This window comes from Orycteropus afer, unplaced genomic scaffold (genome assembly GCF_000298275.1).
Source record: "Orycteropus afer afer isolate SDZICR_OR568_19922 unplaced genomic scaffold, OryAfe1.0 scaffold00092, whole genome shotgun sequence".
In the NCBI taxonomy this organism is placed as follows: domain Eukaryota; kingdom Metazoa; phylum Chordata; class Mammalia; order Tubulidentata; family Orycteropodidae; genus Orycteropus; species Orycteropus afer.
Window position 1 is genome coordinate 5,451,489 of NW_006921679.1, and position 11,800 is coordinate 5,463,288.

The window sequence follows — 11,800 nt, forward strand, 5'->3', positions numbered from 1 at the left end:
ATGTCATCCCACAATTCCTCTGGTTTTCAGTCATTGGTGTTCAATGCATCAAATCTTTTTTTTAGATGGTCTCTAAAATCAGGTAGGATATAATCAATATCATATTTTGGCTCTCATGGACTTGTTTTAATTGTCTTCAGCTTCAATTTGAACTTGTGCATGAGCAGTTGATGGTCTATTCCACAATCAGCACCTGGTCTTGTTTTGCCTGAAGATATTGAGCTTCTCCATCTCCTTTTGCCACAGATGTAGTCATTCTGATTCCTATGTACTCCATCCAGTGAAGTCCATGTGTATAGCTGCCATTTGTGTTGTTGGGTATTTGCAATGAATAAGTTGTTGGTCTTGCAAAATTCTATCATGCGATCTCCAGCATCATTTCTAACACCAAGTCCATATTTTCCAACTACTGGTGATTCTTCTGTTTCCAACTTTTGCATTCCAATCACCAGTGATAATTAACACATCTCAATTGCATGTTCAGTCAATTTCAGACTGCAGAAGTTGGTAAGAATCTTCAATTTCCTCATCTTTGGCTTTGGTAGTTGGTGTGTAAATTTAAATAATAATAGTATTAACTGGTCTTCCTTGTAGGCATATGGATATTATCCTATCACTGACAGCATTGTACTTCAGGGTAGACCTCCAAATATTCTTTGTGATGATGAATGCCATGCCATTTTTCTTCAATTTGTCATTTCTAGCATTGTAGATCATATGATCGTTTGATTCAAAATGGCCATAACCAGGCCATTTCAGCTCACGAATGCCTAGCATATCAATCTTAATATGTTCTATTTCATTTTTGACAACTTCCAGTTTTCCTAGATTCATATTTCATACATTCCATGTTTCAATTATTAATGAATGTCTGCAGCTGTTTCTTCTTAGCTTGAGACATGCCACATCAGCAAATGGGGATCCTGAAATCTTTACTCCATCCATATCATTAAGGTCAGCTCTACTTTGAGGAGGCAGCTCTTCTCCAGTTGTATTTTGAGTGCCTTCTGACCTGAGGGGCTCATTTTCCAGCACTATATCACACAATGTTTCAGGGCTATTCATAAAGTTTTCCAGTAATATATCAGACAGTGTTTCACTGCTATTCATGAAGTTTTTACTGGCCAATTCTTTGAGAAATGGATGGCCTCTTCCTTCTTCTCAGTCTGTTTTAGTCCAGAAGCTCCAGTGAAACCTGTCCACCGTTGGTAACCCTGCTGGCATTTGAAACACTGGTGGCATAGCCTCCAGCCTCACACCAACACTCAAGCCACCATATTAGGACAAACTGACAATTTTGTCTCTGTTAGTTGTTCCAAACTACTCTACTTATTTCCTAGTCCCCCTCCCCCATTTGCTTACCCGGCCTGCACCTGAGGTGCTTGCCCCATGCACACAAACTCCCACCTTCTGCTGGTCCCAGGGCTGGCTATATTGTTATATATATATATATATACACACACACACATACACACACACACACACATACACACACACACACATATGAGAAAGGGAGCTCTGGTGGTGCAGTGCCTAAGGCATTTGACTGCTAACCAGTAGGCTGACAGTTCAAATCCTCCAGCCACTCCTCGGAAAGAAGATTGGGCAATCTTCTTCCATAGTGATACTGCCTCGAAAACCCTAGGAGGGGTCACTATGAGTTGGATCCAACTCAACATCAGTGAGTTTGGTTTTTGGTTTGTACATATGAGAAGAAAGATGTGTGTGTGTGTGTGTGTGTGTATGCCTTCATGGGATGTAATCAACCAATATAATAAACCAATAACTTAAAAATAATAATTCCAACATTAATATTTTTCATGTGAGCTCTGGTGGCATAGTGCCTAAGGCATTTGACTGCAAGCCTTCTGCTAACCAGAAGGCTGGCTGTTCAAATCCACCAGCCACTGCATGGAAGGAAGATTGGGCAATCTACTTCCATAGTGATACCACCTTGAAAACCCAAGGAAGGGTCACTGTGAGTCGGATCTGACTCAACAGTATTGAGTTTGGTTTTTGGTTTGGACATACAAGAAGAAGGAGATATATGTATATGTATATGTATATGTATATATATGTATATGTGTGTATACCTTCATGGGATTTAATTAATCAATATAATAAACCTATAACTTAAAAATAATAATTGCAACCTTTTTTTCATATCCTTTTTCTTGTGAAAGGATAACACAAGAACTAACACTCTTAAGGAAAATGAATATTTCTCTCAAGTTCAGCATAGTCTGTATCTTCACTTTGATTTCCTTTTCCCTTGAATTTGAATGAAAATAAACCCAATACTTTTGAAAGTTAAAAGAGTTGTATCCTATTTTTATAATTATTTCTCCCTGTGCATCATCTACGTGAATATATACAGAAGGATATATTGAATACATTCACACAAAAATGTTAATAATTGTTATTTTGGGGTATAGAGTTTTTAGTATGTTTTTAATTTTTAGATTGCACTCTTTATTTTTATTAATGTTTTATAATAAATAAGCAACATTTCTTGGCAAAATATGAAGGACATATTCTAACCAAGTTACCAGACTATTTTCTTTTTCTGTGAGTGTTCTTAAGAAAATTTCTTTAATGTGAAATTCAGGAAGTTACCAAGATTGAGAGTATCACTAACAAATTAAAAAAAAAAAAAAAGTAGGAAGAAAGCCAGACAGGGGAAAGAAGGCAGAAAGAATGATTAGAAAGACAGGAGGAAGAAAGGAGGGACAAAAAGAAAGGAAGGAGAGAAGGAGGGAAACAGGGAGAGAGGGGAGAGGAATGAAGGAAGAAGGGAAACCCAAAACAAAACAACAAAAACTCACTACTGTGGAGTCACATCCGACTCATAGCAACCCCTCCTTGGGTTTTATCACTACAGAAGTAGATTGCCCAATCTTCCTACTGAAGTGTGGATAGTGGGTTTGAACTGCCAGACTTCTGGTTAGCAGTCAAATGTCTTAGGTACTACAGGATCAGCTATTTCTTTGCTTTATTTCTCATGATCATTAGCTCCAAAAATAACCAAACTCACAGCCATCAAGTTCATTCCAACTCAGAGAGACCCCCATAGAGTTTCCAAGGCAGTAAATCTTTGAGGAAGCAGATTGTCTCTTCTGTCTCCCAAAGAACAGCCAGTGGGTTTGAACCACTGATATTCTGGTTAGCAGCCAAACATCTTAACCACTGCAACAGCAGAGCTCCTCATCATTAGTCAGTAGTTTCATTTCTTTTGTCATAACACGAAGCTCAATGAAGGATACGCGGAGTTGCTGGTCACCTAATTGGTAAACGTCAGTATAGAACTATGCTCCATAGGGCTTTCATGGCTGTGACCTTTCAGAAGCAGATTGCCAGGACTTTCTTCTGAGGCACCTCTGGGTGGGTTCGAAATGACAGGCTTTCAGTTAGCAGCCCAATGTTTACCATTTGTGCCACCCAGGAACTCTGCCCTAATTGGGACGAAAAATGCACTTCTATATTTATTTCACACTTGAAGAGAAAAAAAAAACATTGTTAATGGTACTCTATGCAAACATTCTAAAATGTTCCACTGGATTTCAGCTCTGCCTCTTGCTCCCGCCCCACTGGAGCTGGAGGCGTCTCTTAACTCAGACAGTGCTGGCTGCTGAGGCTGACAAACCCAAGGTCTACAAGTACACTGGCACAGTCCTAAAATTACCAAACAACATAGCAGGCCACCAGTTCAAGTCCAGAAACAGTCCTAAGATTGGTAGGCAACATGGCAGGCTACTGAATGAAGACTGGTCTAAATGCAGGTCCAAGCATGCCAAAAAGCCCAGAGACCTTTCTCAAAGCTGTCTTCTTATATACAGGAAGCAGACAACATCCCTAAGGCAGCTACTCAGCTGCTCCAGTAGATTCCACCACGGAGTTGATTACCAGTCTCATCATGGGGAATAACTACATTCAGCTGTCCAGCCACTCAAAACCAGACCCAGCCAAGCTGACACACCAACTTAACTGCCACACCCAGGGACTCACAAATAGATAATACATAATAATAAGAAATTCTTCCTGTAACCATTTTGAATGCTCTTTCTTTCAGCTTTGATACTGGTTTCAGACAAGAAAAGATTTCAAAACTTGGAAGGGAACCCTAATACATTGATAAACACAATAGCAATTCACAAATAAATTACAATTGAAATTTATGTAATAAAAATATACAACACTTATCTATTGGAGAAGCTTCAAAAGATGAAAGTAAGCAAAGTGTAAGTAATAGTAAGTAGGAGAAAATTTTTTTCTTTGTTCAACTATAAGATTATTTCTGAGCTATGACTTTTGTTTTTTGAAAATTGTTGTTGTTAGGTGCCTTTGAGTCAGCTGCAACTCACAGCAACCCCATATACAACAGAATGAAACACACACCCCCGCCCCGGTGCTGCACCATCCTCACAATCCTTGCTATGCCTGAGCCTATCATTGCAGCCACGGTGTCAATCCATCTCACTGAGGGTCTTCCCCTTTCTGCTGACCCTCCACCAATCTGTCCATTCTCGCTTCTAGGGAACATTCCAGTTGCACTTCTAGAACAGATCTGTTTGTCCTTCTGAAAATTAGAAAATCATAATCAAAATTTTCCTTTAAGGGTTCACAAGTTCTCCCTCAAGTTATGAATATCCTCCCTGAACAAATAACTCAGCATTAATGTCACTGTTATTCAGAAAACTTGCTTTTCTGAAGTAGACTTTCTAGTCACTGTGTGTTAATGTTTTACCCATGATTCAGTTTTAAGGTTCTCTCATTCTACTTGAGGATTGTTTAAAATGCTTTGAAAAAGTCCATTTTAAAAATTAATTATGGAATGCTGTATAGAATAAGCATAAGAAAACATGGTTTTGTTTTATACAATTCTAGAAAAATAGTGAAGATTCACCTATTCTCTAAAATCACTAAATTACTGCTCAGAGACAAAGATCAGTTTATGGCCATTCTTTCAAAGAGACTCAAGCGATTTACTGCCTCACCAAGCATTTCTCTTACCACCTGTCCAGAATACCACCAACTTGCCTTATGCTCCAGAGCCCTGGAGTGGTTTCATGGCCTGAGTAATTATTCTTGCAAATGTGGTTCCTTTGTATTTTATTTTTTTACTTTACTTTATTTTATTATTTATTTATTTATTATTTTTTTATTTTATTTTTTTAATTTTTATTTTATTTTATTATATTTTACTTTACTTTACTTTTTACTTTATTTTATTTTATTCTTTTCTGAAGCTTGCAAAGCAAGATAGACTTCCAGATCTTTCAAAACATATAGCCTACCGATTGTAAGAAAAAAACACCAAGAACCCAAGTTCTATATTTAACTCGTTGTGTACTATAGAGTCCATAGAACTATCCTACGCTATCATCTGTATGGGAAGGAGCCCTGGTGATGCAGTGGTTAAGTGCTGGGCTGCTGACAGAAAGATGTAGCAGTCTGCTTCTATAAAGACTTACAACCTTGGAAACCCTCTGGTGCATTTCTGGTCTGCTCTATAGGGTCACCATGAGTCACAATGGGCTTGATGGCAGTGGACTTTTCTTTTTAAAAAAAAAAAAAAATTATTGTGATTTGGTGCAAATTGACATACAACTTTAACTACCTCAACTACTAATATGTTAGACATTTCAGCTTATGTGTCAAAAATGGTATTTTATCAATATTTAAAATTTACCGGAGCGCCTTCAAATTTGTAAGTGTAGAAGAAATTACAGAATTGTAGAACTGAAAGAGATGATTTTATTATCTTTCTGCAATTCCATGTTCGTTCCAAGCTTTAATTCAACTCAATTAAACATTTATTAAGGATACATAAAGAACTGACCCTGGATCAGCCATCAACAGTACTGTGAATAATCAACTTCTACATGGGCAGTGCAAACTGATAGGGGAAAGTAATTTGGAGATAGCTGCTTTAAGGTCACCAAAGTCCTGGCTCTAAGAAGACAGTGGAATACCAGATTAAATTTGAGCTGAAAGCAAATAGAATGTTTTGCAGGCTTGAATGTCCATGGTAATATGAATGCAAGAAGAGAAGACTGTGCAGACATCAAATTATAATGGGTATTTGTTCCTGTCAGACGTGGTGTCCCCTAATGCATCCATAAATTCTTAGCTTTTGACTACCACCCATTGCCTAATAGTTATCCTGCCATGTCCATGAAACCTGAAGAGTATATGTCTTATTATGTCCTCCTGGGTCTGTTTATTAGTACCTTCCACACCATAACACCAGTCACTGCCGTTAGTACCTTGTTGTTGTTGCTGTTATTAGGTGCCATCAAGTCATTTCCCGCTCATAGCGACCCCACGCACAGCAGAAGGAAACACCAGCCAATCCTGCACCAGCTCCACGATCCTTGCTATACCTGAGCCCATTGTCACAGCCACCATGTCAATCCATCTCATTGAAGGCCTTCCCCTCTTTCATTAACCCTCCACCTTACCAAGCATGACATCCTTCTCCAGGGAATGGTCCCCTCTGGCAACATGACCAAAGTAGGTGAGACAAAGTCTGGCCATTCTTGCTTCCAAGAAACACCTTGGCTTCACTTCCTCCAGGACAGACCTGTTAGTTCTTTCAGCAGTCCATGGTACCTTCAGCATTCTTCACCAGCACCACAACTCAAAAGAATCAACTCTTCTTCGGTCTTCCTTGTTCATTGTCCAGCTCTCACATGCATATGAGGCAATTGGAAATATCATGTCCTGTGTCAGGCTTACTTTATTCCTCAAGGAAACATCCTTGCTCCTCAGCACTTGAATGAGTTCCTTCACAGCCGACCTACCCAGTGCTACACATTGTCTAATGTCCTGACTGCTGCTTCCATCAGTCTCGATTGTAGAACCAAGCAACGTGAATTCTTTGACAACCTCAATCTTTTCTCCATTTATTGTGATGCTGCTTATTGATCCAGTTGTGAGGATTTTTGTCTTCTTTATATTGAGATATAATCCATAAGGTAGCATAGTGGCTAAAGCACTTGACTGCTAACCAGAAGGCTGGCGGTTCAAACCCACCAGCCACTCCTCGGAAGGAAGGTTGAGCAATCTACTTCTGTAGTGATACTGCCTCGGAAACCCAAGGAGGGGTCGCTATGAGTCGGGTCCGATTCAAGGGCACACAACAACAACACAATCCATAAGGTACATTAATACCTTAGAACTTGCTTTTCCATGGATGACTGAGAACATGACTGGCTGAAGTGTGCTTCTGTGACATAGTGTGGCTCAGTAGGCACAACTCTTCCAGCACACCCTGCCATGCTGCAAGCACTACTACTCCCAAGTGGTAGTCAGTGATGGTCACTAATGTCCCTGCTCCTTCCTGACACATGTCTGCCTATGTTTTCTGTATACATAACTATAGAAAGACATATTGGTACTTCAATTATCTTTGGGTTAAGCCAATTGCCTTTGAGGTGTAAAAAGAAAAGATTAGGCAAAGAAAGGCAAGCAGAGATGTCAGGAGAGAGATGCCAAGCCACATAAGGATCACCCAGGAACAGAAGCTCAAAAGAGACAGGGGCCTTTATCCAGAGTCTACAGAGAGAGGAAAGCCTTCTCCTAGACCCAGCACCTGAATGCAGACTTCTATCCTCCTAAAACAAAAGAACAAACCCATTGCCATCAAGTTGATCCCAACTCATAGCTACAATATAGGATAGAGGAGAACCGTCTCATAGGTTTTCCAGATTGTAATCTTCAGGAAGCAGACTGCCACATCTTTCTTCTGCAGAGTAGCTGTTGGTTTCAGATGATGAACATTTCTCTTAGCAGTTGAGGACTTAAAAACTGAGTAATCTGGCTTCTTTTCTACCCTCCTAATGGTGAGTATAGAAATGTTTGTTAAAGCTACCTACTTATGGTACTTGTTATAGCAGTACCAGATAATTAAGACACATTTGAAGTACAACAAAGTCATTATGAAGAAAAAATGACTGAAAAATAAGAGAGAGAAAGACACTGTGCTGAAGGCTTTGGAGTAGGGCAGAACTATGCCTCTGCTTTCCAACAGAAGGCAAAGAAAAATTTTGGAAAATAACTTGTTCCTTAAAGGATTTCTAAGGAAAAGACCTCTATGGAAAAGGATCAAGCCCAGTGAAAGTGTAGGCTGAGATGAACAAAGAACAAATATGGTTGCTGTTGTTAGGTGCCATCCAGTGGTCTTCAACTCATAGCAATCCCACATAGAACAGAACGAAACACTGTGTGGTCCTGCACCATCCTCATGATCCTTGCTATGCTTGAGAGCATCGTTGCAGCCACTGTATCAACCCATCTCATTGAAAGTCTTCCTCTTTTGTAATTTAGGATGACCTATCTGTTTTTACTTTACCAAGCATGATAAAACAACAGATAGGTCATCCTAAATTATATTCAATAAGCTGAAAGAGAAAATGCATCTCTGCAAGACTTCATTGATTAGAAGTCACTGTGGACTAATGAGGAATTCCATAGTGAGTGTTATTGTTGTTATTATGTGTCGTCCAGTTGGCCCTGACTCATAGCGACCACTCCTTGGGTTTCCGAGGCAGTATCACTACGGAAGTAGATTGCCCAACCTTCCTTCTGAGGAGTGAGTGGCTGGTGGGTTTGAACCGCCAGCCTTCTGGTTAGCAGTCAAGTGCCTTAGGCACTGTGCTACCAGAGCTCCTCCACAGAGACTAGAGTGGATAAAACAAAATATAAATGTGGGGATCATGGCAGTGTTAATGCAGCAGACGTATTTATGACATGGATGTTGAAAATAAAGGGATGGACAAAGACATGTCAGACAACTGCTGTAAGAACACAGATTGTCTTGGAAAATTAATACTTCACAGAATTGAATACAAGGACAAAGTATGTATTTAATATGATATGAAGAAATGCTTCAGATTGATAAAATGTATATTTCATCAAGAAGATAATAACAGTCTTAAAACTTATGTACTCAACAACAGAGCACTGCAATAAATAAATCAAATGCCTTCAAAAATACAAAGAAAAATTGGCAAAACCAGAACCAAGAAGGAAGGTGTTCTTAAAAATTTCCCACAAAATGACAAATCAACCAGAAGAAAATAGCACTATGAAGAATTTGAGTATCACAAATATCAAACTTGATTTGAAAGAATTGTGCACCAAACAATGAGAAAATACACATTCTTTACAAAAGCCCACGGAAGATTTACAGTAATTAGCCAGATGTTAGGTTGCCAAAAATATTCTAAATGAAATCTCAAAAGCAAAATTATACAGTCCAAGTTCTGATTACAATGTCACAAAAGCAGATAGTAAACAACAAAAGGCTAGCCTAAAAGAAACTTTCCATTTAGAAACATTAAATTTCTCTTCTAAATAACTCTTTGGATAAAGAAGAAATCAGAATTGAAATTACAGACTATTCATAAATGAATGAGAATAAAAGTACCACCTATCGAAACACAGAATTTGGACAAAGCATTAATCAAGGAAAACTTAACTGTAAAGACACTTATTAGAAGTTGAGAACGATGGGAAATTAGTGAGCAAAGAAGGTGATTGAATGAGGTAGAATAGAACAACAATCTAAACCCAAAGTGGTGACATTAAACCATGGAGTTGATTCTGACTCACAGTGACTCCTACTGGGTTTCCAAGGCAGTAAATCTTTACAGAAGTAGATTGCCCCATTTTCCTTCTGCAGAGCAGCTGGTGGGTTTTTGAACCACCAACTTTCTGGTTAGCAGTCAAATGCCTTAGGCACCACATCACCAGAGCTCCTTAAGTGGTGGCATTAGCAGGAGAGAAAGGAAAATGAGAGGTCTCTGGGTGACGCAAGCAGTAAGGCACTTGGCTGCTAACCAAAAGGGTAAAGATTTGAGTCCATCCAAAGGTGCCTCAGGAGAAAGCCAGGAACTCTGGTAGCATAGTGCCTAAGGCACTTGACTGCTAACCAGAAGGTTGGTAGTTCAAACCCACCATCCACTCCTCAGAAGGAAGGTTGGGCAATCTACTTCCATAGTGATACCACCTCGGAAACCCAAGGAGGGGTCGCTATGGGTCGGGGCCAACTCATGGCACATGACAACAACAACAACAGCTACTGCCAAAAAATAAGCTATTGGAAACTCCATAGAGCACAGCCCTCTCCAACACATATGGGGTCACCATGAGTTAGTGTCTTCGTGACTCAGAGTAGCCATATGTTGTAGGTGAGTTGATTTCAACTGAGTGGTTGGTTGGTTAAGGCGAGTGAGCTCTGGAACCAAACTACCTAAGGTTGAAATCTGATGCCACCTTAGGTTGACTCCCAACTTGGTCCTTTATGGAGTTATTTAACTTCTCTGTGCCCCAGTTTTCTCATCAGCAAAATGGATGCTATCATAGTTTTGAGAAGTCAGTGAGTGAGATGGCACAGGTAAAATTCCTAGGAGTGTACATAATAAGTACCATATAAATATTAGCTTATTTTAAGAGAAAGAAACTGGTCTGATTTCATTAGTAATTAGACTGGGGATTCATTTCCTAAAGCCAGAGGTTAAGTAAGAGTAGGTTCTAGTTCCTGTAAATAAGTACCCCTTGCCCACAATTTCAAGGAGCTCTGATGGTACAATGGTTAACCCAAAGTTTTGTGGTTCAAACCCAATAGCCAATTTGTGGAAGAAAGATGAGACAGTCTGCTTCTGTAAAGATTTACAGCCTTGGAAACATAATGGGGTCTCTATGAGTCAGAATTGAATCAATGGCCTTGAGTTTGGTTTGGTTTGACCCACAATTTTAGATTCTCCAAACATGGCAGTGTGAAGCACACATTGGAGAAGTCCAGTGGCTTCAGCAGTGAAGTCTACCAAACATTTAGGGAGATGTGAATGCTAATTTTACACAAATTCTTTTAGAGAACAGCAGTGAACATACATCTTGCAGCTCATTTTATTAAGACTGCATAACCTTGATTGTAAGGAGACAAAGTGGCACAATCGTTAAGTACTGGGCTGCTAACACAAAGGCTGGCAGTCTGAACCCACATAGTGGCTCTATAGGAGAATGACCTAGCAATCTGCTTCAGTAAAAACTACAGCCTAGAAAAGCCTTCAGGGCAGTTCTACTCTGTCACATGGGGTCCCTCTGAGTCAAAATTGACTCAGTGGAACCTAAGGATGACAACCTTGATTGTGTTCTTAAGTAGGACATTGTAAGAAAAAAGTGTTTAGTCTTACCTCACAGATCAAGATAGATAGAAAAGTCTTAAAATATTTGCAAACCAAATCCATTGATAGGTAAAATTATAATATCCCATGAAAAAGTTGAATTACCAGTCAAAAAAAGAAAAAAAATTTAACCAATTCAATTCTTACATAGAATAAATTATAATAAAATACAGAAGAAAATCTATAGGATCATCTCAAACTATGCACAACATTGTTTGATAATTAAAACTTAGCAACTAGGAACAGACAACAGCTTCTTTAGTCTAATAAAGCATAACTCCAAAAACATTATACACAACAATGAAATGCTAAACACTTTCCATTTGACATTGGGAATTGTACAAGGATACTCATTATCTCCTCTTCCCTAAGAGGTCTTAGCCAGTGCAGTAATAAGAAAAGGAACTAGAAAGGCAGGAATATAATAGTCATTTTTATAGGTAATATGGTTATATATATATATATATATATATATATATATATATATATATATATATATATATATATTAAAATTAATACTTGAGTTTAGTAAGATTAGTGTACATAAGGTTAAAATATAAAACTCAATTTCTTTCTTTATATCCAAAGAAAAGAGAATCTTTTTTAAAGAT